Raw genomic sequence first — 25,592 nt, 5'->3', positions numbered from 1 at the left:
TTCTGGCACCTCACCCGTGGTTGTTGATGATACAAATATATACGCTAGGGGGCACCACAATTGTTTCCCTCGCTTCCCACAATGTCCTGGGATGCACTTGATCAGGTCCTTGAGATTTATCTACCTTTATGTGTTTTAAAACATCCAGCACCTTGTCTTCTGTAATGTGGGCGCCATTGAAGACATCACTATTTACATCCTGAATTCCCCAGCTTTCATGTCTTTCTCCAGGTAAATACTGATGAGAAATATTCCATTAGGATCTCACCCATCTCCTGTGGCTTCACACATAAATGACCTTGTTGATCTTTAAGGGGCCTATTCTCTCCCTAATTACTCTTTTGCCCTTAATATACTTGTAGAATCTCTTTGGATTTTCTTTGACCTTATCTGCCAAAGCTATCTCCTGTTCCCTTTTTGCCCTCCTGATTTCCATTTTAAGTGTACTTCTGCACTCCCTATACTCCTCAAGGGATTCACTTGACCCCAGCTGCCTGAACCTGACATATGCTTCCTTCTTTTTATTGACCAGAATCTCGGTATCTCTCGTCATCGAGTGTTTCCTTCTCCTGGCGGCTTTGTCCTTTACAGTAACAGGAAGGTGCTGGCCCTGAACTCTCGCTATCTCGCTTCTGAAAGCATCCCACATTCCAGACGTTCCTTGACCTGTGAACAGCCTTCCCCAATCAGCTTGTGAAAGTTCCTGTACAATACCATCAAAATTGGCCAAGCCCCAATTTAGAACTTTAACTTGTGGACCAGACCTATCCTTTTCCATAACATTGTTAAAACTAATCGAATTATGGTCATTGATCCCAAAGTGCTCCCGACTAACACTTCAGTCACTTGCTGCTTTACATCCTGGTTACTTGTTCGTATGTATATTTCCTCAACTTCATATCACAACAAGGACATCAATTTGTCTCTTATCTTGGGGAAATCAACAATAAATAAACTTTGAAACTTTAAACTTTTACCCAACACACAGTGTCAAAATGCTGTTAGACTTAACACTACAAGAAAATATTAAACTCCAGTGCAGTCACAGGAATTATTAACATCATGAAAAGAATGAGCCCTGTCAGAATGAAAATAGTCCAGTCCCGGATGTGATTAACAGGAGCAATAATAGCAGATTCCAACTCTGCAGTCACTCGTGAACTCGCTGGTGTCTCAGTAGGTGATAGGACTGAGTAAATCCCTTCCCACACTGGGAGCAGATGAATGGCCTCTCTCCAGTGTGAATTCGCTGGTGTCTCAGCAGTTGGAATGACTGAATGAATCCTATCCCACACTCAGAGCAGATGAAAGGCCTCTCTGTAGAGTGAACACGCTGGTGTCTCAGAAGGAGAGCTGACTGAGTGAATCCCTTACCACAGATGAAACAGATGAATGGGTTCTCCGCAGAGTGAATTTGTTGATGTCTCTGCAAGCTGCACGACCGACTGAATCGCTTTCCACATTTAGTGCAAGGGAACGGACTCTCCTCGGTATGAACTCGCTGGTGTCGTAGGAGACTGAATGACCGAGTGAATCCCTTACCGCACACAGAACAGGAGAATGGGCTCTGACTAGAGTGAATGTATTGGTGTCTCTGTAGATTCCTTGTGCTTTTGAAGCTCTTATCACAGTCCGAACATTTAAAAGGTCTCTTATCAGTGTGAACAAGCTGATGAGATGTGAGATTAGTTAAACTGGTGAATCCCTTCCCACACACAGAGCAGCTAAATGGTCTCTCCCCAGTGTGAACTTGCTGATGTACAGTGAGGTGAGATGACTGAGTGAATCCCATGCCACATTGGGAGCAGGTGAACGGCCTCGCCCCAGTGTGAACTCGCTGGTGTCTCAGCAGAGTGGATGTCTGAGCAAATCCCTTCCCACACTTGAAGCAAGTGAATGGTCTCTCGCCAATGTGACCGCGTCGATGAGTTTCCAGATCTGATGGGGATCTGATCACTTTACCACAGTCCCCACATTTCAGTGGCCTGTGTGTGATGTTGGCTCCAGTGTGAGTGCATCGATGATATTCCAGCCGGGATGGATAATTAAATCCCTTCCCACAGTCCCCACATTTCCACGGTTTCTCCATGGTGCTGGTGTCCTTGTGTCTCTCCAGGTTGCACGATCAGTTGACGCTTCGTCCGCACACAGAACACATGTACAGTTTCTCCTCGCTGTGAATAGTGTGATGTTTTATCAGGCTGTGTAACTGGTTGAAGCGCTTTCCACAGTCAGTTCACTGGAACACTCTCATTCGGGTGTGTGTGTCTCGGTGCTTTTCCAGTCACACTGATGTTTGAAATCTTTTCCCACAGACAGAACAGACATTCTCCTCCTTCCACAGTGAAAGGTTGATGATATTCAAATCCTGACGAATCGGGTGATTCTGTTAAATATTGATGTGATGTTTGCTTTTGTACTTTTTATCTGCAAATTCTCCCCTTCTAACACCCTGCAAAAGAAATTTAGGAAAATTATAACTAAGTCTGGATTAGAAGTTCTGAAAAGATAATTCTAGTTTTTCTGGAACATTTTTTCCTCTTTTGTTCCCCCAAATCTGTAAATCCCCGTCCCACACACTCTCCCTCCTCCCTGGGCTGAAATCCAAACCCATCTCACCATCTCCACCATTTCTTTCCTCCACTCCCAGTTTTCTCCCTCCCTCTCCTCTGTCTGGGTGCAGATATCCACTCCATCTGACAAAGGAGCAGCGCTCCAAAAGCTAATCGCATTTGCTGCCAAATAAACCTGTTGGACTTTAACCTGGTGTTGTTAAAACTCTTACTGTGTTTACCCCAGTCCAATGCTGGCATCTCCACATCATGGGTTCAGTTCTCCAGCTGCTGTCTGCAGACTGACAATAAAACCAATGGGTCTTATTGGGGGTGTTGGGGCCTCCAGCGGGTGTTTGTGAATCCTCCCCGCCCACCTCCCAGGGTTTCCTTCCTTCCCAGAGATCAGAGTCCTCATTGATTTGAGGCCAAAGTGTAACCTGTTATTTATTGTCCCCCTCCCCCATCCTCTGATGTGAACCATCCTCCAGTGGCTGAGCCAGGATGGGGCCGTTAACCTGGGCCTGTTCCCGGGAGGGAGGGAGGGAGAAGCCCCGCAGCTGCAAACCAGGGAGCTGACAATGATTCTGAAGGGTTTGCGGATCCACAAAGTGTTTCCAAATCCTCCCAGCCACCGCCTAACGCTGACTCCGCTTCTCCGGGACAAACAAGCGCCAAGGACAGCAATGACACTGCGCATGCTCCACATCACAATGCCCGGGCACTGATTGACGGCAGCTCCGGACCAATAGGAAGAGGGGGCGGGGCTGGAGGACCGAGCGGGAGCGGCTGGTCCTCCAACCAATCGGAGTGAATGAGGGGCGGGATCTGAAGCATGCGCAGTGCGGGTAATGGCGATGGACGGACGGTTTTAAGTCGGAACCAAGATCAATACCAGGAAGAGGGCGGCGCGCGGGGAGCGATGAACATGGCGGGTGGGTGAACAGCATCCTAAACATGTTCAAAGGCAAACCCCGGAAATGAACTTCCCGGTTCCCCCCGTTTGTGCCAAATGGAGCCGCAACTTGTCGTGTTAGGCCTGGGCTGACTGCCGCCATTGAGGCTGAGTGTGGAAGACCGGCAGGGAGTGAAGTCCTGACGTCACAATAGAATTCATGACAGTTACGCGTCACAATGGAGAGTGAGTGTGACGTCACAATGGTGAGAGTGTGACGTCACAATAGAATGGATGAGGGTTCCAGATGAGCTGAGACTGGGGTGGAGTCGGGCGATGTCACTGAGGTGGAAGTAGGCGGTCTTGACGATGATGTGGATATTGTGGCTGGAACCTCATCTTGGGGTGAAATATTTCACCAGGATTGTGAACAGCCTGGTTCAGCCTCAGACAGTTCCCAGGAAGAGGGATAGAGTTGCTGGTGAGGGAGTGGAGTTTGTAGTGGGGACTGAAGACAATGGGTTCAGAATTCCCAGTATTGATTTGGAAAAAAATTCTCTTAGTCCTTGACGTCAGACAAGTCAGGATGGTGTGTGAGCTGGAGGGGAACTTGGAGGTGATGGTGTTCACGTCTACCTGCTATCTTAGTCCTTCTGAATGATGGAGGTTGAGGGTTTGGGAGATTCTGTCAAAGTTCTCATTGAGTTGTTGATGTATAAAATCCCTCTCCTTCACCCCTGGCCTCTCCTACTTCTCTCTGTCTCCTCCCACAGTGCCCAGAGTCTTGTGTAGACCCAGCCTGGATGACAAGTTTCTTTTCGTGAAGGACATTAGTGAATCAGTTGGAACAAAAACAGAAAATGCTGGAGAAATTCAGCAGGTCTGACAGTGTTTGTGGAGAGAGAATAGAGCCAATGTTTTGAGTCTGGATGACACTTGTCGACAATGGGTCTTCCAGACTCAGAACGTTGGCCCCATTCTCTCTCTACAGATGCTGTCAGACCTGCTGAGTTTCTCCAGCATTTTCTGTTTTTGTTTCAGATTCCAGCATCCACAGTATTTTGCTTTGATCTTAGTGAATCAGTTGGCAATCCAAAAGCTTTCATAGTCACTTTTTCCCAGTGCTGGCCCCAGATTCATTCAGCTCAATTTCACAACCATTGTATTTTTGTGGGTTCCCTTACTCTCTTCTTTCTGTTTTAATCAATTTCACAGGGTTTTAGAAGATGAGGATTCAAACAATGTATCAGAACCTGATGGAATCGTCCGATTTATTGTAACCTGAATATCATTGTATTTTGAACATGGAAGAAAATAGCACCGTTCACAGTGAAGAGAAACTGTACATATGTTCTCTGTGTGGACAAGACTTCAACCAATCATCTGGCCTTTCGGAGCACAATTGCCGTCACAACAGGGAGATGGCATAGAAATGTAGAGACTGTGGGAAGGAATTCGATTACCCATCCCTGCTGGAAACTCATCGGCGCAGTCACACTGGGGAGAGGCCATTCACCTGCTCCCAGTGTGGAAAGGGTTTTGCTCACCCATCCACCCTAGTAAAACACCAGCGAATTCACACTGGGGAGAGACCATTCACCTGCTCCCAGTGTGGGAAGCGATTTGCTCACTCATCCAATCTGCTGAAACATCAGCGAATGCACACTGGAGAGAGACCGTTCACCTGCTCTGTTTGTGGGAAGGGATTCACTCAGTCATCCAACCTTGCATTACACAAGCAAATTCACACTGAGGAGAAGCCGTTCACCTGCTCCCAATGTGGGAAGGGATTCAGTCGGTCATCAAATTTGCTGACACACCAGACTGTTCACACTGGGGAGAGGCCATTCACCTGTTCCCAGTGTGGGAAGGGATTTGCTCACTCTCACACATTGCGGACGCACCAGCGAATTCACACTGGGGAAAGACCATACACCTGCTCTGTATGTGGGAAGGGATTCAATCAGTCATCCAACCTAGCAATACACAAGGAAGGGCACACCGGGGAGAGACCGTTCACCTGCTCCCAGTGTGGGAAGGGATTTGCTCATTCAGCCAACCTGCTGAAACACCAGAGAGTTCACACTGGGGAGAGGCCATTCATTTGCTCTGTTTGTGGGAAAGGTTTTGCTCGCTCATCCAACCTGCGGTTACACCAGCGAGTTCACACTGGGGAGAGACCTTTCGTCTGCTCCACATGTGGGAAGGGATTCACTCAGTCATCCACTCTGCAGACACACCAGCGAGTTCACAAGTAACTATTGTGATGGGATTTTTCTGTTAATCATATTCATTGAATGATTCAACCTCTGCTGAGACATCGCAGCAGTCACTCCGATTAGACTTATTATCTGCTCCCACTCTTGGGGATAACAAATCATTTGAGATTAAGTAAATACAAATTGAGGGCATTGATTGGATGATTATGAATGCAAATGAAGAGACATGTACTGACATAGTGTGAAGTTAGGAGGGAAATACCTGTGAAGTTTCACTCCAAATAAATCTGTACCAAATAAAGGTTGGCTCCAACTTCTTCCTTCACCATAACACTGTCAGGATTGTAACATGGTCAGAGGGAATATTTTCTATTGGTGGAGATTGGAAGCTAAAGGGAAATATTTTTCAGACAGAAGTTTTGCAATCCCAGCAGCTTTTGTGAGAAATGGCTGAAAGTGAGTGGGAATTGTCAGGGTCAGATTACCCGCTGCTGCTCTCAGAGTCTGAACCATATGAAAGTGGAGATGTGGATACTGGTTACATCCCTACCAAGGGGGAAACAAGGTCTGGCCTTGGCATTGTGCCTGAGAAATAGTTGATGCATTGGTGGTCATCTTCCAAGATTCTATAAACGCTGGAACAGTTTCGACAGGTTGGAGTGTAGCTAATGTAACCCCACTATTTAAAAAGGGAGGTAGAGAGAAAACAAGGAATTATAGACCAGTAAGCCTGACACTGTTAGTGGGGAATATTCAAGAATCCATTTTCAAAGATTCTGTTGCAAAAGACTTGAAAAACAGTGGCAGGATCGGACAGAGTCAGCATGGATTTAAGAAAGGGAAATCGTGCTTGACAAAACGATTCGAATTCTTTGAGGATATAACTAGTAGAGTTGATGAGGGGGAGCCAGTTGATGTGGTTTATTTCAACTTTCAGAAGGATTTCGACAATGTCCCACATAAAAGATTAATGTGTCAAATTAAAGCACATGGGATTGAGGTAGTGTGTTCAGATGGATAGAAACTAGTTGGCAGACAGGACACAAAGAGTAGGAATAAACGGGTCTTTTTCCAAATGGCGGCACGGTAGCACAGTGCTTAGCACTGCTGCTTCACAGCGCCAGGGACGCAGGTTCGATTCCTGGCTTGGGTCACTGTCTGTGTGGAGTTTGCATGTTCTCCCCGTGGGTTTCCTCCCACATTCTGAAAGACGTGCTGGTTAGGTACATTGACCCGAACAGGCGCTGGACTGTGGCAACTTGGGGAATTTCACAGTAACTTCATTGCAGTGTTAATGTAAGCCTTACTTGTGACTAATAAATAAACTTTTTAAAAACTTTTTTAAAATGGCAGGAAGTGACTAATGGGGTAATGCAGGGGTCAGAGCTGGGACCTCAGCTCGTTACTACATATAAATGACTTAGATGAGGGAACTAAATGCAATATCTCCAAATTTGTTAATGACACAAAGCAAGGTGGGAGGGTGAGCTGTGAGGAGGATGCAGCAATCCTTCAGTGTAATTTGACAAGTTGAGTGAGTGGGCAAATGATTGGCAGTTGCAGTATAATTTGGATAAATGTGAGGTCATCCACTTTGGGAGCAAAAATGGGAAGACAGATTACTATCTGAATAGTCATACAGTAGGAGGAGGAAATATGCAACACAACCTGGGTGTTCTTGCACAATAGTCACTGAAGGTAAGCATGCAGGTGTAAAAGACAGTAAAAAAGACGAATGGTATGTTGGAACAAAATTCAGCAGTTTAGGCAGCATCTGCGCAGAGAGAGAAACACAGTTAACATTTCAGCTCTGTGACCTTTCATCAGAACTGGGAAAAGTTAGAAATGTAACAGGTTTGGAGAAAGGGGCGGGTGAGACAGGGACTAAAGGAAGGTCTGATAGGGTGGAAGCCAGGAGAAATTGAATGAGAGCAAAGTGAATTCCTCAGAGCCAAAGGGAATGGAGCGAGAAAAGGAACAAAAGCTGTGCCTGGAGCGGGGGGGGGGGGGGGGCTGCCGACTGAAAGAAAAATGAAACAATCAAAGAAAAATAAACAAAATAGGCTCAGAGTTGTAGAGTCATAGAGGTTTACAGCATGGAAACAGGCCCTTCAGCCCCACTTGTCCATGCCACCTTTTTTTTAAACCCCTAAACTAATCCCAATTGTCCGCATTTGGCCCATATCCCTCTATACCCATCGTATCCATGTAACTGTTAAATGCTTTTTAAAAGACAAAATTGTACCTGCCTCTACTACTACCTCTGGCAGCTTGTTCCAGACACTCACCACCCTCTGTGTGAAAAAATTGCCCCTCTGGACACTTTTGTATCTCTCCCCTCTCAACTTAAATCTATGCCCTCTAGTTTTAGCCTCCCCTACCTTTGGGAAAAGATATTGACTATCTAGCTGATCTGTGCCCCTCATTATTTTATAGACCTCTGTAAGATCACCCCTCAGCCTTCTATGCTTCAGAGAAAAAAGTCCCAGTCTGTCCAGCCTCTCCTTATAACTCAATCCATCAAGTCCCGGTAGCATCCTAGTAAATCTCTTCTGCGCTCTTTCTAGTTTAATAATATCCTTTCTACAATAGGATGACCAGAACTGTACATACTATCCCAAATGTGGTCTTACCAATGTCTTGTACAACTTCAGTAAGACATCCCAACTCGTGTATTCAATGTTCTGACCAATGAAACTAAGCATGCTGAATGCCTTCTTCACCACTCTGTCCACCTGTGACTTCACTTTCAAGGAGCTATGAACCTGTACCCCTAGATCTCTTTGTTCTGTAACTCTCCCCAACGCCCGTCCATTAACTGAGTAAGTCCTGCCCTGGTTCAATCTACCAAAATGCATCACCTCGCATTTGTCTAAATTAAACTCCATCTGCCATTCATCAGCCCACTGGCCCAATTGAGAGTTTACTCTCAGAGTAAAGAGAGTTTACTCTCTGAAACTGTTGAACTAAATGAGGAGTCTGAAAGGCTGTAAAATGTGGGTGTGGGTGGGTGAATGGGAGGATCTTCTGGATCTGCTCGAGACCTTGGTTAAGCAGTAATCTGTAGATCCAGGATGGGTGGGGCTGAATGGGGAGGCGGGGGTCACTCTGGCTGCCGACTTATCTTCTGTCTTGTCTGTGCCCAGGTGGCCCCGGAGAGGGAGATTCTGTTGGGACTTTGTTGCTGATTTTGGTCTTTTAGTTTGATTGAACCACATGTTTGGGTGAAGGATTGGAATTGTCTGTTCTGAATTTGTGTCCTGAACTGATAGTGACACTGACATAACTATCTTACTCACCATTTCTACCCCTCTTCAACTAAAGACCAGACATTCGGACTCGAATGTTAACTCTGTTTCTCTCTCCACCAATGCTGCCAGACCTGCTGAGTTTTTCCAACATTTTCTGAGGTTTTTTTCAGATTATTGGCACCCATGGAATTTTGCTTTCATCTCAATAGCCTGATTTAAGATTCTAGGAATAAGTCCATCAGGACCCCGGTCTCTCCCCAGTGTGAACTCACTGGTGTACAGTGAGTTGAGATGATCCCCTGAACCCAGGCTCACAGTAAAAGCACCTGAATGTCTCTCATCAGTGTGAATACGCTGATGAGACATCAGCTCTCCACAACTTTTATAGCAGTTCCTGCAGTCTGGGCATTTGTAAGGTCTCTCCCCAGTGTGAAACCAGAGTGTTTGCACTGTGGATGATTGAGTGAATCCTTTCTGTTCGGGTCCTGGACCAGAACCTCTAAATTACATTAGGAAATCAGAGTAGACCCCAACAATTTTTCTATTTTGGCATAAGTGTGAGGATAGGATGCTTCACTCCAGGGGTAATTCCACTGACAAATTAGGGATCTTTTATGGTAAAACAAACTTTATTGAATGAAAGTTTAAATATAATTCCAACAAATGAAGCAGCTTGACTATTAACATAGAATCATAGAATCCTACAGTGCAGAAGGAGGCCATTCAGCCCATCGAGTCTGCACCGACCACAATCCCACCCAGGCCCTATTCTCTCAACCCCTCATATTTACCCTGCTAATCCCCCGACACGAGGGTTAATTTAGCATAGCCAATCAACGTAACCTGCACATCTTTGGACTGTGGGAGAAAACCGGAGCAACCCCCGGAGGAAACCCATGCAGACACGGGGAGAATGTGCAAACTCCACACAGATAGTGACCTGAGACCGGAATTGAACCCAGGTCCCTGGCGCTGTTAGGCATCAGTGCTAACATTTGAACAATATTTAAAAGTGAATGGAAATAACTTTAATTTAATTTCTAACTCGGTAGCACAGTGGTTAGCACTGTTGCTTCACAGCTCCAGGGACCTGGGTTCGATTCCCGGCTTGGGTCACTGTCTGTGTGGAGTTTGCCATTCTCTTCGTGTCTGCGTGGGTTTCCTCCGGGTGCTCCGGTTTCCTCCCACAGTCCAAAGATGTACGGGTTAGGTTGATTGGCCATGCTGAAATTGCCCCTTAGTGTTCTGAGATGCGTAGGTTAGAGGGATTAGTGGGTAAATACGTAGGGATATGGGGATAGGGCCTGGGTGGGATTGTGGTCGGTGCAGACTCGATGGGCCAAATGGCCTCTTTCTGCACTGTAGGGTTTCTATGATTCTATGATTTCAGTTCCAAATAAGCAACATTCCTCTTACCAATGCAAATGCCACTTTAAATAGTTAGCAACCATAAATATACTTGCTATAATGAGTATAGAGTGCCTTGAAACTTCCAGAGAGAAGACAAGTCTCAGAGCAGCTTGTGGAAACCCTCGATCAACAAAAAGTCCTGATGAGCTTCCAGCTCTGACAGGTAACTGAAACTCTCCTCAGTCTCCACAGTTTCACAGTTTCTCCCTAATTTGAAATCCAATCACAATAGTTACTTGTGAATTCCCTGGTGTGTCACAAGATTCGATGAGGTAACATATCCCTTCCCACACTGCAAGCAGGTGAACGGCCTCTCCCCAGTGTGAACTCAATGATGTATTGCTAGTTTAGATGACTAATTGAATCCCTTCCCACACACAGAGCAGGTGAATGGCCTCTCCCTAATGTGAATTCGCTGGTGTGTGAACAAGGTGGCTGACTGAGCAAATCCCTTTCCACACTGGGAACAGATGAATGGCCTCTCCCCAGTGTGAACTCGCTGGTGTTTCAACAAAGTAGATGAGTCAGCAAATCCCTTCCCACACTGGGAGCAGGTGAATGGCCTCTCCCCAGTGTGAACTCGCTGGTGTTTCAACAAAGTAGATGAGTCAGCAAATCCCTTCCCACACTGGGAGCAAGTGAATGGCCTCTCCTGAGGCGCAGCACAGTAGCACAGTGGTTAGCACTGCTGCCTCACAGTTCCAGGGGCCTGGGTTTGATTCCCGGCTCGGGTCACTGTCTGTGTGGAGTTTGCACATTCTCCCCGTGTCTGTGTGGTTTCCTCCAGGTGCTCCGGTTTCCGCCCACAGTCCAAAGATGTGCAGGTTAGGGCATTGGCCATGCTAAATTGCCCCTTAGTGCCCCGGGATGTGTAGGTTAGAGGTATTAGTGGGGTAAATGTGTGGGGTTGTGGGGATACGGCCTGGGTGGGATTATTGTTGGTGCAGACTCAATGGGCCGAGTGGCCGCCTTCTGTACTGTAGGGTTTCTATGATTCTATGAGTATGAGTTCGCTGGTGTATCAGCAGAGTGGATGAGTGAGCAAATCCCTTCCCACATTCAGAGCAGGTGAACGGTTTCTCCCCAGTGTGAACTCGCTGGTGTATTGCTAGGTTGGATGACTGATTGAATCCCTTCCCACATTGGGAGCAGGTGAACGGCCTCTCCTCAGCATGAGTCCTCTGATGTATATGTAAGCTGGATAACTGAGTGAATCCCTTCCCACACTGAGAGCAGATGAATGGGCTCTCACCAGTGTGACTGCGTCGATGAATTTCCAGCAGGGATGGGTAATTGAATTCCTTCCCACAATCCTCACACTTCCATGCCATCTTCCTGTTGTGACTGCAATTATGTTCCGAAAGGCCAGATGATTGGTTGAAGTCTTGTCCACAAACAGAACATGTGTACAGTTTCTCTCCACTGTGAATGGTGCTTTTTTCTTCCATGTTCAAAACACAATGATATTCAGGTTACAATAAATTGGCCGATTCCATCAGATTCTGATATCATGTTTTGTTTCAGTTTCTCAACTGCAAATCTTCCTCTTGTAAAACCTGTGAAATTGAAAAAAGTGAGTGAAAAAGAACCCACAAAAACACAAAGACGGGTTGTGAAATTGAGCTGAATGAATCTGGTCATTTGTGGGGCCGGCACGAGCGATTGGATTGTCATAAAAACCCAACTTGTTTGCTGATGTCCTTGAGGGAAAGAAACCTGCCACCTGGACTGGGTCTACACAAGACTCTGGGCATTGTGGGAGGAGTTAGGAGAGAAATAGGAGAGGCCGGGGGTGAAGGCGAGGGATTTTATACATCTACAACTTGACGATAACTTTGACAGAATCTCCCAAACCCTCAACCTCCATCACCTAGAAGGATCAGATAGCAGATAGATGTGATCACCATCACCTCCAAGTTCCTCCAACTCACACATCATCCTGACTTATCTCACTTTCAGTATTGAAAGAACAGAAATTGCTTTCATATAAACACTGATAAGACTGAACCCATTGTCTTCAATCCTCACTGCAAATTCCACTCCCTCGCCAGCAACTCTATCCCTCTTCTTGCCAAGTGTCTGAGGCTGAACCAGGCTGTTCACAACCAGGGTGAAATATTTCACCCCGAGTTGAGCTTCCAGCCACATATCCAGATCATCGGCAAGACCCGTCCATTTCCACCCCAGTAACATCACCTGACTCCACTCCAGTCTGAGCTCATCTGGAACCCTCATCCATTCGATTAACAACCTGAAATTCAGGGTGGAAGAAGAATTTTCTCAGGTGTCCCCCTGGGGTGCTCTGCATTTTGCTGAACCTCTCTCAACCAATACAGAGACTGCGAAAGACAGCATATAGTTAAAGAACGAAAAGGAATTTATTTGCAAATGCATGCATCAGGAGAGACACACAGTCAATGTCCTCGCTGAGCTAATATTGCAAGGTAATATTATTCTGAACATTTCAAAATCCCACCCAGTCTTGTCAATCAGACTGGAGGCCCAATCACAACATTACCCATTATTATCTGAGCCAATTACGTTCCACCTGTCAACAGGAATAGGCGATTATTCGCTTATTGCCCATGTAGGTTCCTTCCCCTTTACCGAGGAAACCGAACCCATGTCATTCCAGTAACCAAGGCCATAACTAACACCTGCGAATTTTAATTGGTGAAAGGAGTCACTCTTTCGCTGGAACCAGGGCCTCCTTTATCAGCTTGAGAGACTGCTCCAGCCTCGCTACCCATGAACGGATTTACTCCCTTAAATACCAGGCCATTAAACTTGCCTTTCGCATATCCAGAAGCTGCCTTTCTGTGCTCCATTGTATTCAAAGAATTCAGCCTGTCCACCACTATTTCCCATCATGCTGTATTCGGAACGAAGTTGGCCAAGGCACAATACATATTGAAAATACAGTTTAAGCTTATAATACTTGGTTAATTTGTGGTTATTCAGTTTATAATAGAACATAGAACAGTACAGCACATAACAGGCCCTTCGGCCCACGATGTTGTGCCGAGCTATATCTGAAACCAAGATCAAGCTATCCCACTCCCTATCATCCTGGTGTGCTCCATGTGCCTATCCAATAACCGCTTAAATGTTCCTAAAGTGTCTCACTCCACTATCACTGCAGGCAGTCCATTCCACACCCCAACCACTCTCTGCATAAAGAACCTACCTCTGATATCCTTCCTATATCTCCCACCATGAACCCTATAGTTATGCCCCCTTGTAATAGCTCCATCCACCCGAGGAAATAGTCTTTGAACGTTCACTCTATCTATCCCCTTCATCATTTTATAAACCTCTATTAAGTCTCCCCTCAGCCTCCTCCACTCCAGAGAGAACAGCCCTAGCTCCCTCAACCTTTCCTCATAAGACCTATCCTCCAAACCAGGCAGCATCCTGGTAAATCTCCTCTGCACTCTTTCCAGCGATTCCACATCCTTCTTAGAGTGAGGTGACCAGAACTGCACACAATATTCCAAATGTGGTCTCACCAAGGTCCCGTACAGTTGCAGCATAACCCCACGGCTCTTAAACTCCAACCCCTTGTTAATAAAAGCGAACACACTATAGGCCTTCTTCACAGCTCTATCCACTTGAGTGGCAACCTTTAGAGATCTGTGGATATGGACCCCAAGATCTCTCTGTTCCTCCACAGTCTTCAGAACCCTACCTTTGACTCTGTAATCCACATGTAAATTAGTCCTCCCAAAATGAATCACCTCACATTTATCAGGGTTAAACTCCATTTGCCATTTTTCAGCCCAGCTTTGCATCCTATCTATGTCTCTTTGCAGTCTACAACAGCCCTCCACCTCATCCACTACTCCACCAATCTTATAAGAACATAATAAGAACATAAGAAATAGGAGCAGGAGCAGGCCATCCAGCCCCTCGAGCCCGCCCCGCCATTCAATAAGATCATGGCTGATCTGACGTGGATCAGTACCACTTACCCGCCTGATCCCCATAACCCTTAATTCCCTTACCGATCAGGAATCCATCCATCCGCGCTTTAAACATATTCAGCGAGGTAGCCTCCACCACCTCAGTGGGCAGAGAATTCCAGAGATTCACCACCCTCTGGGAGAGGAAGTTCCTCCTCAACTCTGTCTTAAACCGACCCCCCTTTATTTTGAGGCTGTGTCCTCTAGTTTTAACTTCCTTACTAAGTGGAAAGAATCTCTCCGCCTCCACCCTATCCAGCCCCCGCATTATCTTATAAGTCTCCATAAGATCCCCCCTCATCCTTCTAAACTCCAACGAGTACAAACCCAATCTCTTCAGCCTCTCCTCATAATCCAAACCCCTCATCTCCGGTATCAACCTGGTGAACCTTCTCTGCACTCCCTCCAATGCCAATATATCCTTCCTCATATAAGGGGACCAATACTGCACACAGTATTCCAGCTGCGGCCTCACCAATGCCCTGTACAGGTGCATCAAGACATCCCTGCTTTTATATTCTATCCCCTTCGCAATATAGGCCAACATCCCATTTGCCTTCTTGATCACCTGTTGTACCTGCAGACTGGGCTTTTGCGTCTCATGCACAAGGACCCCCAGGTCCCTTTGCACGGTGTCATCAGCAAATGTACTGATCCACCCTTCAGCCCCCTCCTCTAAGTCATTAATAAAAATCACAAAGAGCAGAGGACCAAGCACTGGTCCCTGTGGCACTCCGCTAGCAACCTGCCTCCAATCCAAAAATTTTCCATCCACCACATCGATCAGACAGCCAGTTACTTATCCAATCGGCCAACTTTCCCTCTATCCCACACCTCCTCACTTTCATCATAAGCCGACCATGGGGGACCTTATCAAACGCCTTAGTAAAATCCATGTATATGACATCAACTGCCCTACCTTCATCAACACACTTAGTTACCTCTTCAAAAGATTCTATCAAATTTGTGAGGCACGACTTGCCCTTCACGAATCCGTGCTGACTATCCCGGATTAATCCGCATCTTTCTAAATGGTCGTAAATCCCATCCCTAAGGACCTCTTTCATCAATTTACCAACCACCGAAGTAAGATTAACCGGTCTATAATTACCAGGGTCATTTCTATTCCCTTTCTTAAACAGAGGAACAACATTCCCAACTCTCCAATTCTCTGGCACCATCCCCGTGGACAGTGAGGACCCAAAGATCAAAGCCAAAGTCTCTGCAATCTCATCCCTTGCCTCCCAAAGAATCCTAGGATATATTTCATCAGGCCCAGGGGACTTATCGACCTTCAGTTTACTCAAAACTGCCAGGACATCCTCCCTCCGAACATCTATTTCCTCCAGCCTATTAGCCTGTAACACCTTCTCTTCCTCAAAAACATGGCCCCTCTCCTTGGTGAACACTGAAGAAAAGTATTCATTCATCACCTCGCCTATCTCTACTGACTCCATACACAAGTTCCCACGACTGTCCTTGACTGGCCCTAACCTCACCCTGGTCATTCTTTTATTCCTCACAAAAGAGTAAAAAGCCTTGGGGTTTTCCTTGATCCGACCCGCCAAGGACTTCTCATGTCCCCTCCTAGCTCTCCTAAGCCCCTTTTCAGCTTGTTCCTTGCTAACTTGTAACCCTCAATCGAGCCATCTGAACCTTGTTTCCTCATCCCTACATAAGCTTCCCTCTTCCTTTTCATATTTTCATATTTCTTTTCACATTTCATACCTTTGCATATTTTGTTCCAGGCACATTGTGAATTCTCAGTACATATACAGTAAGGCACTTTATAATTACCTTAACTTAGTCAATTTATTTTAGTAAAAATGAAATGAAGGGTCTCATACTAGGAATTCTATATCACCCCCCATCAGTCCGTGATTGCAGAAACTGAGCAGTCACAGGAATGTGGTTAAGATAGTCCAGTCCCACAATGCCTCACATTCAATCTGCAGTCCTTCAATTATAACAGAATATGTGGCTGTATGTAGCTGCCTCGGCCGTGGTCAACCCCAACACTGCCTTCCTGAACTGCTACAATGCCTGAGGTGTAAGTACACCCACAGTGCTGTTAGGGAGGGATTTCCAGCTACAAATCCAGACTTTAACTGAACTGTAGGTGGATACCAGATTGATATATTCCATTCAACCACACCCAAGATGAATTGTTCAAATTCCTTTATTGTCCAGGACAATATATTCACAATCATAGAAATCATAGAAATCATGGAAATCCTACAGTACAGAAAGAGGCCATTCAGCCCATCGAGTTTGCATCGACCACAATCCCACCCAGGCCCTACCCCCATATCCCTACATATTGTACCCACTAATCCCTCTAATCTACGCATCCCAGGACACTAAGGGGCAATTTTAGCATGGCCAATCAACCTAACCCGCACATCTTTGGACTGTGGGAAGAAACCGGAGCACCCGGAGGAAACCCACGCAGACACGGGGAGAATGTGCAAACTCCGCACAGACAGTGACCCAAGCCGGGAATTGAACCCAGGTCCCTGGAGCTGTGAAGCAGCAGTGCTAACCACTGTGCTACCGTGCCGCCAATCTCTTTCAAACAGAAATTAAACATTCCATTTGATTTCAGGTATTAACATATTCTGTTAGTTTGTTCTTTATTGTCGATGTCAGGCTGGGGTTGTTCCCCTTGGAGCAAAGGAGGTTGAGGGGAGATTTGATAGAGGTGGACAAGATTCTGACAGGTTGAGATAAGGTGGACAAAGAAAAGCTGTTCTCATTAGCTGATGAGACAAGGACGAGGGGGCGCAGATTTAAGGTTTTGGGTCAGAGATGGGGGTGGGGGGGGGGGGATGTGAGGAAGAATATTTTGATGCAGCGAATGGTAATGACCTGGAACTCGCTGCCTACGAGGGTGGAGGAAGTGGAGACAATAAACAATTACAAAGGAAATTGGACGGGCACTGGGAGGTTTCAAACAAAAATGCTGACTAAATATCTCTGAACTTCCTCACACCCGGTCACTCTGTGATCCTTGTGAAATTTAAAACCAGGTATTCGCAACAAGACTCAAAGAGCATCAGCCCACTGGAGGCCAAGTTGTGAGACCGGCCAGTCCAGCAGAAAGAAACCCTCCGACCCTCCCCATTGACCAACTGTGAGAATGAACAAAATACAGTCCTGGATGTAATTGAGAGCAGAAACAATAACAGCAGAATCCAATCCCTGGAATCACTCGTGAACTTGTTGGTGTCTCAGCAGGGCAGATGAAGCTCTGAAACCCTTCCCACACTGAGAGCAGGTGAATGGCTTCTCCCCAGTGTGAACTCGCAGGTGGGATGACCGAGTAAATCCCTCCCCACATTGAGAGCAGGTGAACGGTTTCTCCCCAGTGTGAACTCACTGGTGTGTCTGCAGGTTGGAAAACTGACTGAATCCCTTCCCACACTGAGAGCAGGTGAACGGTCTCTCCCCAGTGTGAACTCGCTGGTGTCTCTGCAGGTGGGATAACTGAGTGAATCCCTCCCCACACTGAGAGCAGGTGAACGGCCTCTCCCCAGTGTGAACTCGCTGGTGTATCTGCAGGCTGGATAACTGAGTAAACCCTTTCCCACAATCAGAGCAGGTGAATGGTCTCTGCCCAGTGTGGCTGCGGCGATGAGTTTCTAGCAGAGATGGGTAATTGAATCCCTTCCCACATTCCCCACATTTCCACGGTTTCTCCATGGTGCGGGTGTCCTTGTGACTCTCCAGGTTAAACAATCAGTTCAATCTCACACAGAACACGGGTACAGTCTCTCCCCACTGTGAATGCTGCGATGTATTTTCAGGCTGTGTAACTGTTTAAAGCTCTTTCCACAGTCAGTGCACTGGAACACTCTCACTCGGGTATATGTGTGTCACGGCATCTTTCCAGTCACATTTCTGCAAAAAAAAAGTCTGAAGCAGACAGAACAGAAAAATATTTCACCTTTTCGATTGAAAGGCCGATGGTATTCAGGTCCAGATGAACTGAATGACTGTCAGAATTTGACATGACATTTGTTCGAGATTTCTGTCTGTCAATCCTCACCTTCTCATATTCTGTGAAAGGAGTTTACAAAAGTCATCACTGTCAGCACAGATTAGAAATTCAGAACAGACAATTCTAGTTTCTATGGAACATTCTTTCCTCTCTCATTCCCCAAAAGCTGTGAATCTCCATCCCACACACTCTCCCTCCATTCTCACTCTGCTGTATCTAATATTCACCCTCCCAATTCTCCTGAAGGTGCTGATTGAGGCTGATTGACAGATCCATGCTCACTGCTTCCTGCCCTGGACACAGAGAGCTGAAAATCTCCATGCAGGCGGCCAGACAGATCTATGTCTCTATTACAGGACTAAAAATATGTTTAATGGATAGAATTGTTTCAGTTGGCTAAGATACAGGGGGCTACAATTGATCATGATCTTGAACTGCTTGTGAGGGTAGTCAAGCAGAGATGATCAATAACTTGGAAATGAAATTGGAGTTGCTGCAGAATGGGATCCACTCGACACTGACAGTGAGTCGGCATTAACCCGAGTGGTCCAATGGATTCCTTCTGTGCTGTAATGACTCTATTACTGGAAATATATCACGTAGCTACATGTTAGGGCTCAGGTTAGAAACTCCAAAATGTTTTATGGAACCCGCCTGAATCATACGTTTTACATCTTGAATTTGGCATGAAATGTTTCACTTCAGGTATGATTCAAATGACCCACCTTTTCACAAAGTTTACTTAAGAATATAGTTAACATGTTTAGTAAGAAAATTAGCAAGAACTTTTAGCAATTACAAACAAAACAAAACAACAAAGATAATGCCTAACCCATCAACAGCAGAATATTTTCTTCAGGAAGGCAAGACCTGGCTTTCAGATAACCAACAGAATTTCCAAATAAAACGGGAGAGAAAGCGAGAGAGACGTCTCTTTTCAGCGTGATGCCCCTTCTAAAACTAAACTGCATCTCAGAACTGAAAATGAAAGAACTTCTGTCACCTGACCTGCAACCAGTTTTTTATCCACAAATCCCAAAGTAAAAACAAACAACCTCTATGTAAGCCACTTAAGGAGCAAATAAAGGACTCTTTGTAGACAAGCCGGTGCCATAATGTAAAAAAAAACTGAAAGGTTTATTTACAACAGCAGGATCATGATTTTGAGATTAAAAAATTTGTAAAGAAACACTAATGTCACACGACCGTACGATATTACAGATTAGAAATAATAATAAATGGACATTACTGCAGAACCATACATGTCTAATCTTGCCATATGACAATACTGAACATATCTCTAACCTATATTAATTTACAGTCCCCTTAAATGTCAGATATTTCCTGGGGAAACCAGCCCTTTAATTGTGAACATTAGGAAAGGGACCTTTGAGCCAGACAAATCAATGTGTCAAGCTGAGGGAGCAAGGGATGTCAATGTCTTTAACACAGAGAGACCTGGGCCAACCTTTCCACAATCTGCACCCTCCCTGGATTCACTTCCTTTCCCTTCAGTTGCTGCAAGTCCCCAATTTCCCCCAGAATGAGAAAAGCAATGGAAAGGTGGAGAAAACAAAGTGTTTTACTCACAGATGTTGGAACAGGAGGAAGTTTCAGTCTGTCTGATGCCCTATCGTCATTCACGCGAAAAACCCACGCTCTGATTGGCTGGAAAACCTGAGGCCTTCCGGTCCTCCAACTCTTCTCATTGGCCAGAGCTGGAGATCATGATGTGGAGATGCCGGCGTTGGACTGGGGTAAACACAGTAAGAAGTTTAACAACACCAGGTTAAAGTCCAACAGGTTTATTTGGTAGCAAAAGCCACACAAGCTTTCGAGGCTCTGAGCCCCTTCTTCAGGTGAGTGGGAATTCTGGAGAGACAGTGAATCAAAATTGCGCATGTGCGAGTTTTTAGGGTGAATGCGCATGTGCGGGTGTGGGGCGGGGCCCGGACAAAGCCGGCGCAGTGACCATTGTCTGTCCGGGTCTTCCAGCCTTTCCCATTGGACAACAGCTCAGCGCGGCTGGAGGGCAAAGTCCCGCCCACCCCCACGTGGGGCTCCGCCCCTCATTGTCTGTCTGCGGGGGATTGACCAATGGGAACTCCGGAGGACCGGAAGGACTCTGCTCCGGTCGCTGCCTCTCACAGGCTCTGGCCAATGGGCATTCTGGAGGACCGGAAGGATTCTGGTCCCCCAGCCAATCAAAGCTCCTCCATTGCCTGAATGCGGAAGTTGCACAATGAGCTTGTTCAGCTGCTCATTCCGGCCCAGCAAAGCTGCTGCTTCTCTTTCTGAATGAAGATTGAGCTTCAGACAGACTCAAACTTCCTCCTGTCTCTCCAACATCTGTGAGTAAAACACTTTCTTTACTCCCCCCTTCCATTCCTTTTTTCATTCTGGGGGGAAACTGTTGATTTGCAGCAACTGATCACGAGAAATAGACGCAGGAGTGGCCAGCAGGCCCTTCATGGCTGATCTATGCCGGCTTCAACTCCTTTTGTGAGCCTTTTCCCATAGCCCTCTATCCCTCGATCTATCAAACTATTTATCCACCTCCACTTTAAATACTTATAGTGATCCAGCCTCCACCTGTGGGGCAGAGAATTCCAGACATTCACCACCCTCTGGGGGAAGAAATTTCTGTGCACCTCAGTTTTAAATGACCGACCATTTAGCTTGTTCGAGACTTCCGCACTTGTAAAAATATCTCACCGTCTATCCTGTCAAGCCCCCCTCAGGATCTAATATTTCAATAAAGTCACCTCTTTGTCTTCAAAGCTTCAAGGAATACAGACCTAGACAATTTATTCTCTCTTGATAGGACAACCCTCTCACCCAGGAATTTGTCTGGTGAATCTCCTTTGGACAACATCCAATGTTACTGTATCCTTGTTTAAGTAAAATCAAAACTACGCAGTATTCCAGGTGAGGCCTCACCAACACAACCCCCCTGTTTTTAAACTCCAACCCCTTTGCAATAAAGGTCAAAATTCCATTTTTCTTCTTACCTATTGTGGGACCTGCCTGCTAGCATTTTGTGATTCATGTGCAAGAACATCCAGATCCCTCTGTACTTCACTCACCTGCAGTGCCGTTCCATGTAGATAATCTCCCTTTTGATTTCTACATGACCTCCCACTTCCCCACATTAAACTTCATTTGCCAGGTTTTCATCACAATCTATCTATATCCCACTGCAGAATCAAAATATCCTCATCACAACATGTCCTTCCACCTATCTTTGAATCATTTGGAAACCTTACATTCTGTTCCTTCCTCCAGGTCATTAATTGAATCATGAATTGCAGGCCAAGAACTGATCCAAGTGGTACTCCACTGGTTACATCTTTCCACTCTGAAAATGACCCATTTATTCCAACTCTCTGTTTTCTATGTGACGGCCAGTTTTCAATCCATGCTAACACACTTCCACCAATTCCATGGACCTTTACTTTATGCACCAGCCTCTTATGTGGCACCTTGACAAATGCCTTTTGGAAATCATAGAATCCCTAGATTGCAGAAGGGGGTCATTTGGCCCATCGAGCCTGCACCAACTTTCCAACAGAGTATCTTTCCGAGGCCCTATCTCAACCCCACATTTTTACCCCACTAATCCCCCTAATCTACACATTTTAGAACATGAAGGGTCAATTTAGCATAGCCAATCCACCTAACTTGCATATCTTTGGAATGTAGAAGAAACCAGAGCACCCGAAGGAAACCTACTCAGACACGGGGAGAATGTGCAAATTCCACACAGACTGTCACCCGAGGCCGAAATTGAAGCTGCATCCCTCGCGCTGTGAAGCAACAGTGCTAACCACTGTGCCGCCGTACCACCCTCTCTAAATACACTACATCTACAGAATGAACTCGATCTACTCTTCCTCTTGCATTCTCAAAGAAATTGAGCAAATTTGTCGAACATGATTTATCTTTCTGAGAACCATGTTGCCTTAGTTTGATTATATTCAGCTTTCCTAAATGATTAGCTATTTCCTCTTTGATTATTGACTCCAGCTTCTTGCCAATAATAGATGTTAAATTAACTGGCCAATAGTTCCCTGCCTTCTGCCTTTTTGACCAAGGGAATCACATTGGCTGATTTCCAATCTTCTGATACTCTCCCGGAATCTAGCAAGTTAAGAAAAATTTCAACAAAATTCTCCATTATCTCTTCAGCAACCACCATTAAAAGGCTAGCGTGCAGTTCATTGGATCCTGGCAACTGAAGGGAAAGGAAGTGAATCCAGTCTGTTCATTCCACACATTGTTAGTCCAGTCATAGAGACATATATCTGTCTGGCAGCCTGCATGGAGATTCTGAGCTCTCTATGTCCAAGACACGAACCAGTGAGCATGGATCTGTCAATCAGCCTCAATCAGCACCTTCAGGAGAATTGGGAGGGTGAATATTAGATAAAGCAGAGTGAGAATGGAGGGAGAGTGTGTGGGATGGAGATTCACAGCTTTTGGGGATGAGAGAGAAAAGAATGTTCATTAGAATCATAGAATTCCTACATCTTATCAGCCATCCCTGAGCCATCATAATGAATCCCTCTTCTGAGAACACCCTTATCTCTGACTTGTCTGTACTGCTGGCAGTCTCACAAAGCAGCTGCCTGTGTGCTGATACGAGAAGCCCTGCTGGGCAAGTTTAATGCTCCATGACTGTGTCTTTAAAGAATGTTCCATAGAAACTAGAATTGACTTATTTGAATTTTGATCATGTACTGAATTGTGATGTTTTTCTTAAATTGAATTACAGGATATTAGATGAGGAGAAATCACAGACAGAAATCTAAAATGTCAGATCTGGATCTGACAGAGTGACTCGATTCCTTGGGACCTGAATATCATCAGGCTCTAAATCTAGAAGGAGAAATGTTTGCCCGGTCTATCAGCTTCCGAAGATTTTAAACATCGCTGTGACGAGAAATGCACTGAGACACACACAGCCAAGTGAGAGTGTTCCAGTGAACTGAGTGTGGAAAGAACTTTAACCAGTTACACAGCCTGAAAATACATCGCAGCATTCACAGTGGGGAGAGACTGTACCCGTGTTCTGTGTGAGATTTAACTGATTGTTTAACCTGGAGAGTCACAAGGACACCCGCACCATGGAGAAACCATGGAAATGTGGGGACTGTGGGAAGAGATACAGATTCCCATCATATCTCGAAGCTCATCGGCGCATTCACACTGGAGAGAGGCCATTCACTTGCCCTTGGTGTGGGATGGGATTCAGTATTGTAGCCACCCTGCAGAGACACCAACGAATTCACACTGGGGAGAGGCCGTTCACTTGCTCTCAGTGTGGGAAGGCATTCGCTCACGCATCCACCCTACAGGCACACCAGCGAGTTCACACTGGGGAGAGGCCATTCACCTGCACTGTATGTGGGAAGGGATACACTCAATTATCCAGCCTGCAGTCACACCAGCGAGTTCACACTGGGGAGAGACCGTTCACCTGCTCTCAGTGTGGGAAGGGATTTGGTCATGCAGCCACCCTGCAGGCACACCAGCGAGTTCACACTGGGGAGAGACCGTTCACCTGCTCTGTATGTGAGAAGGAGTTCACTCGGCTATCTAGCCTGCAGGTACATCAGCGAGTTCACACCGGGGTGAGACCATTCACCTGCTCTCAATGTGGGAAGGGATTCAATGATTTATATGCCCTGCAAACACACCAGCGAGTTCACACTGGAGAGAAACCATTCACCTGCTCTCAGTGTGGGAAGGGATTCACTCAGTTATGCAACCTGCATACACACCAGCGAGTTCATACTGGGGAGAGACCATTCTGCTGCACTCAATGTGGGAAGGTATACAGAGATTCATCCACCCTGCGGACACACCAGCGAGTTCACACCGGGGAGAGGCCATTCACCTGCTCTGTGTGTGAGAAGGGATTCAGAGTTTCATCCAGCCTGCTGAGACACCAGCGAGTTCACAAGTGATTCCAGGGGTTGGATTCTGCTGTTACAATTCAGCTCTCAAATACGTCCAGGACTGCGTTTTGTTCATTCTCACAGATGGTCAACCGGTCGCACGATTTTGCCTCCAGTGGGCTGATGCTCTTTGATTCTTGCTGCTAAAAACCTGTTTTCAAATTTCACAAGGATCAGAGCGACAGGGTGTTGAGAAGTTCAGAGATATTTAGTCAGCATTTCTGTTTGAAACCCTCCAAATGCCCATCCAATTTCCTTTGTAATTGTTTATTGTCTCCACTTCCTCCACCCTCGTAGGCAGCGAGTTCCAGGTCATTACCATTCACTGCATCAAAATATTCTTCCTCACATCCCCCCCCCCCCCCTCACCCCCCACATCTCTGATCCAAAACCATAAATCTGTGACCCCCTCATCCTTGTCCCTTCAGCGAATGGGAACTGCTTTTCTTTGTCCACCTTATCTAAACCTGTCAGAATCTTGTCCACCTCGATCAAATCTCCCCTCAACCTCCTTTGCTCCAAGAGGAACAACCCCAGCCTGACATTGACAATAAAGAACAAACTAACAGAATATGTTAATACCTGAAATCAAATGGGAATGTTTAATTTCTGTTTTAAAGATTTGGACTGTAAGAGTGAATTAATGGATTTGGTGGGGGGTGGGGGGTGGGTAGATTTAACTCTCTCACCCCTCACTCATTAGAGTAAAATCACAGGCTGATCAATTGCTAATACCTCAAGGTGCTGACATCAGCAGACTTGCCAGCAAGGTTGTTTACTTTCTAGAAAAACAGACCACTTTCTCACAAACGTTTGAGTGAAGGTTTAAGAACTGCCTACGTCGGCAAGATTGGAATTTTAAATGTTCTGTGTATTGAATAACTGTGTAAGCTGTCTGTATCTGTGACTTGGAGCTGAGAGTTGTATTAGAATGATGTCTCTGTGATTACTCTGTTCGAGAGCTGTGTCAGAGCTGTGACTTTGAGCTGTGAGAGCTGTATCACAGGAGGGTGATCTTCCAGAGCTTTCTCTGGGGTAGTTCCCTCCAGGCTTGAAGCATGAATAAACTATTGTAACATGTTCCTGGGTCTCCTGTGGTTAGTTGGAAGAAGTACATCACAACAGGACAATAAGGGAATTGGAATAACTCACCTTGGATGTGGTTGAATGGAATATATCAATCTGGTATCCACCCACACTCTAGTAAAAGTCTGGAATGTGTAGATGGGATGAATAAGTTGATCACTTTCTCTTGGTGATATTTACATCTTTGTTCATGAACTTTGTTTTAAGGAAATCCACATTTGAAAGCCCGGCCACTCCATGAAATATCAGCACCATAA

At 45.9% G+C, this 25,592-nt stretch overlaps 1 pseudogene; it reads left to right on the top strand.

The window, feature by feature from the left end:
• Positions 1–4,727: 4,727 nt before the first annotated feature.
• On the top strand, positions 4,728–25,252 carry LOC144484442 (uncharacterized; annotated as a pseudogene).
• Positions 25,253–25,592: the final 340 nt, after the last annotated feature.

Source organism: Mustelus asterias, unplaced genomic scaffold (genome assembly GCF_964213995.1).
Source record: "Mustelus asterias unplaced genomic scaffold, sMusAst1.hap1.1 HAP1_SCAFFOLD_107, whole genome shotgun sequence".
NCBI lineage: Eukaryota > Metazoa > Chordata > Chondrichthyes > Carcharhiniformes > Triakidae > Mustelus > Mustelus asterias.
This window is presented reverse-complemented; position numbering and strand designations above follow the sequence as displayed.